Source organism: Propithecus coquereli, unplaced genomic scaffold, assembly GCF_000956105.1.
Source record: "Propithecus coquereli isolate 6110/MARCELLA unplaced genomic scaffold, Pcoq_1.0 Scaffold377, whole genome shotgun sequence".
NCBI lineage: Eukaryota > Metazoa > Chordata > Mammalia > Primates > Indriidae > Propithecus > Propithecus coquereli.
The window spans coordinates 398,132-403,164 of NW_012149474.1; positions in this window are offsets into that span (position 1 = coordinate 398,132).

Below are 5,033 nucleotides of genomic sequence, written 5' to 3' on the forward strand. Positions count from 1 at the left end.
CTAGACCAGCTTCCCTCTTGCCAGAGCCCGAGGCGGCTGGCGCAGCTTCCCAGGGGCGAGGCCGTGGGGAGGCCTGAGGGCAGCTCAGCCACCAGGCCCACCCCCCACTGCTACGACCTGACGCCACCGTCCCCCCAGGTGACAGTGGCCCTGGTGCTGAGGAGGGCTCGTCAGAGCACCGCAACCTCCTGCAGGGTGCGGGGCAGCATGGAAGACCACCCAGACCCGAAGGAGGCCAGAGGGTCCCCTCCCACACAATGCTGACGGTCGGCTGTCCCCCGCCCGACACTGCTTCCAGGCGCCGGACCTCACAGAAGCTCCAGGGAGACCCATTCTACAGACAAGGAGCCTGAGGCTCCAAGTCCCTCCAGCTGCCAGTTGCCAAAGCCCAGGTGGGCTGTCCACAGCCTCTGGGCCACGGGCACAGGTCTGCACCGCTGAGCTCCAAGGTGCCACAGGGCCTGCAGGGCCAGCACAGCCCCGCACAGGTGGGCGCTGGCGGCCGGCGCTCACAGTGGCCAGCCTGCCTCCTCACTGGGTGCCAGCCACCTGGTGGGGTGCTGGCTTCAGAGGCAGCCTGACCCTCCCAGGTGCCCAAAGCAGCCAGTCTGTGCCCAGAGAGGCCCAGAGGCACAGGCGCCCTGTGGACCGGGCCCCCAGACAGCAGAGAAGGCACCACGTTACCTCTCCTCCAGAGCCAGCCACAGACTCCCTGCAAAGGGACGGTGGCAGATGGGGTGGCAGGGCCGACTCGGGCTGTCCCAGCGTCTGACCTGCCCGCAAGGCACATCCCTGCACCCCGGGGTCACCCACAGACAACACCAGACGTGAAAACCAGGGAAATCACCAGGGATCGGGGCACACGCTTGCTCAGGCCCACGTCCAGGAGCTGGCACAGGCCGGCGAGGGCGGCCCTGGAACCTAGCTCTCCTGGTCCCTCACAGTCCCCCAGGTGGCTGGTGGGGGAGAGGGGCCAGGAGATGAGGAACGTGGGGGTCCACACACACCCACCAGAGCGAGGACCAGAACCCCTGGCCATCTTGGGGAGCCAGGGATGGGGCAGGGCCCGGAGCCCCTTGGAGCCCCAGCCCCGGGTCGGAGGCACAGTCCGCAGTGGGATGGCCCCGGCCGGAGCCCGTTGAGGCTCTGCTGGGAACAGCAGCCTGGGGGGCCTGGGCCCAGCTTCCCACCCCAGTGACAGCCTGGCCCTGCCTCCTCGCACAGCTGGGGGCTGCCCAGAGCGCTGCGTTCCCGGCGGTTCTGGACGGGATTCCCCACGTGGACAACGGCAGGGCAGAGACGGAGCCACAGGTGACCCGGGAAGGCCCCCCTGGCTCAGCCTGCAACAGGCCAGGGTCGTGAGGGGCAGCCCGGCCCTGAGCTACCATGTGGAGGAACCCACAGCACGGAGGGGCCTGGCCAGGGCCCACGCACGGCCAGCACAGGCAGGGCCACTGTGCCCTCCACTCAGGGCGCCCGTTCCGACACGGACGGCCCCCACCTCGGCCAAGCCCCTCACCCCTGCCAGCAACAGGCAGAGACCCGTGTCGACAGGGACACACAGACACGCCCTGAGGTGCTCAGGGGGCCACAGCGGGCTCCTTCGCCCCACCCAGGGGAACGGCCTGTCCTGCAAGGTGCGACCCCTCGTCTGGGAGCCTCTGTGCCAGCAGCACTGACAGGGACAGTCCACCCAGGGCCGGTTCCCAGCCCGGAAGGGGGGCTTATCCCTGGGAGGGTCTGCGTGACTGGGGAGGGCTGGGGTAGCGTCCTGAGGCGGCCAGGGATGCCGCGCAGGCCTTCCCAATGACTTTGTGGGGCCCCTGGCCTGTCTGTGGCCAGGCTGACATGACAGACCACCCACAGCTGCGCCCTGGCCACCTCCATCACTGCAGAGGCCACTGGGTTCTGGGCCCCAGCCCCAAGCAGCCACCTCGCCGCCACCAGGGCCCTGAGCAGGCCCTCTGCCCCCGCATCCCACCCCTGCCATCCCCCACCTCTGCCTTCAGCTCCAAGCCCTGGGCCACCCCAGGGTCTGCCAGGGTCCCCACGCTCCCTGCCTGGCCCCTGCCCCACCTTGCCCTTCCCTCCCTCCCACCTGCTCCCTCCCCTGCCCCCATTCTCCCCTCCCCCGTCCTGCCTGCCACCAGGGCCCCAAGTCAACCCTCCTGAAGGTCAAGTGGGAATATGGAGAGGTGTCACCCATCCTAGGGAGCCCAGGGCCCTCCCCCAGCCCACCCACCAGCCGGGGAGCCCAGGCGGGTGAGCCCTGCCCCGGCCACCTCCCTTCTTCCGCCACTGGGCGCAGGGCTCCTGGGGGCAGCTCAGAGGGCCTGAGTCCCCCATCTGCCACAGGGTCCCCCGGGTCCTCCGGGCTGAGCTCTGGTTTGGCAGGAAAGTGCCCTGCTCTGTTTACCAAGGAGCGGGAGGGATGAAGGCCACACGGCTACGTGACACTCCCTCCTGGTGCTGCAGGGGCCTGGACTGGGACGTGTCCCCGCACATCCTCACCCTCCAGCCTCCCCGGTGTCCCTCGATGGCAGGGACTGCGCGTCACGTCTGCCCAGCCCAGGGAGGGGGCTCAACAAGCACTTCTCGGGTCAAGGAACAGCCCGGCCGGCACCTCTGCAGGTGGATTCCCACCCACCTAGCACCACCTACCCCTGGGGGCCCCAAAGGGCCCCCCAACAGCCTTGGCCAGAAACCACCGATGCTGTTGGGGAGGAAGCTTCCCGGAGCCACTGCACACTTGGCCTTGCGGGTGCCTGGGCTGGGGCACTCGGGCCGTCAGTAGCTGTGCAGAGGGCACACCTGGGCAGACGCGAGAGATCACACGCCACAGCTACGCCAGCCCCATGGGGAGGCCAGGTGCCACCTCTCCCCACATGGCCCAGGTCCCCACAGGCACCATTCTGGAGCAGATCCACGGCCCACTTGGGTCGGCTGGGTCGAGAGGCTCCCACCACATCACGAGGCCCCCACCACCAGACCGCCTCCCGCTCCACAGCTGTCTCGGGGTGAGCGGCCCCCACGTCAAAGGACTTGGGCAGAGAGAGAGGGAAGAACAGGCAGGGCTGAAACGAACAAGCCGCCAGCCACAGACAAGAGCGGGCCGGAGCTGAGGTCGACGACGGGTGGCCACGCCAGGACCAGGTCCCAGCAGCGGGTGGGAGCCCAGCCGCGTGTCCCCCACTGAGGTCTCCTGCAGGAGCCTCTCTCCCTCTCTGGCTCGGGACCTGGCGCCTCCCCTGCTGCTGGTGCGGAGTGGCCAGGGCCGGCGCACACGTGGGGCCCCACGTCCACAAAACTCCGGAGGACCCTCCGTCAGCAGGGGCGGGAAGATGAACAGCAATGGCCGGCCCCATCCTGGGCCTTTCTGGGCAGCACGCTTGCCCCCCCCACCCCCCCGACCATCAGAACCAGTGAGGGGACGGCATCAGAACCAGTGAGGGGACCGCTTCCCCAGAGCCCCAGGAGGGAGGCCGCCCTGCACTCCACTCACTCGGAGCTGTTTTCTAAACATCACAAGGAGCTCCGGGTTGACACACACCCAGGGCGCATCCTTTTGTATTCATTATGCTAATTACAGCGGAAACCCCCAGTAATTAACTGTTACGACAGCGACAGCGTAGTTCAATGAAGAGTGCGGAGACCAGCCCCTACCCACGGAGACCACGGCACTGTGCATAATTCGTTGTTGTCATCACTTACGCTGATGTTTCCTTATAATAACGTTTTATTGGTACAATAATTAGATTATTTCACTGCCTCCTGCATTCTGCCATCCCAGCCCCTTCCTTCACCAACTGCAGTCGTCCGACCAGGAAAGGTGCGTATTCTGAGCTCAGTTGAAGTCGGCTGTCTGCCACCTCCTCTTCAAACCTGGGCCACCCCGCCCCCACTGCCCACACCGGTGCTGCAGCCAGGGTCCCGCCAGGGTCAGGGCAGGTGGGAGGGGGCCGGCTGCCCAGGGCAAGGCAGCTCCCCTGGCCCCAGCCCAAATGCCTCCTGCTTCTCTGCCTTAGTTACATCACGGCGCTGCCCTCCCCCAGAGAGCCCGGCCCTGCCCCACTTTCCGTCCCCAACACCACCTCCCAGCTCCGCCTCACTGCAGCCCTGGGGGGCTTGCAGAGGGCCTCCTGAGCCCCCGCCCGCTTCAGCTCAGACCATCACACCCTCCTCCTCTCCGCCACTGCCCTGCCTGCCACTGTCCTGCCTGCCACGGGTCTAAGGAAGTGCTCAGATAGGGAGAGGCGGACAGTGCCAGTTGGACCTCTGGGACACCAAGACAGGCTGGCCCTGGGAGAAGAAAGAAAATGGCTGAGCCCCAGCCGCGACAAAGACGACTCTGTGAACGCGCTCGGCTGGCCAGATGAGGGGGCTGGCCAGGCCGGCCCAGGCAGGCCGGGGAAAGTTGGCCAAATGCAAGCGGAGCTGTGGTCACTGCCGGCCTGGGCTGGGCCTTGCAGGGAGCTAGCCTGTCCCCTGGAAAGACAGCCAGGACCAGCTGGAAGACCCCTCCTCGCGGCGGGTCCACGTTCTGTCCCCGGCCCAGGCCGCGGTGTACACTCTGGTCTCAGCATCGGTCAGCCTCTCCCTCCCCTGGGGTGGTGCAGCGTCACAGTCTGCTGAGCCTGAGAGGAGAGGAAGGCGCTGTCCAGCCCTCTGACGGTCCCGCACGCTCCCACCCCCACCGCGAGGGAGGCTCGGGCCGGCCAAGGGGGCCGGCGGCCACCGCGCAGAGGCGAGGGTCTCGGCCGGGGCGCGCGGCCGGGCGCAGCTGCTCGGGCAGCACGCCTATTAGCGAGGCCGCGGCAGACGGCAGATGGGCGCCCGCTCGGCCCCCTCCTCCGCCGCACAATGGGCCCCTCGCTCGGGCGCACAATGCGGCCCGGGTCGCGCACCTGCAGCGGGCCCGAGGGGCGCTGCCCAGGCCCGGCCCGTGCGCCCCCGTCCGCCCCGGGCCGCGCCGCGTGTCCTTGGGCCGCACCCGGCCGACCGCAGCCCGCGGCCTACGGGGCTCAGCGGCGGGG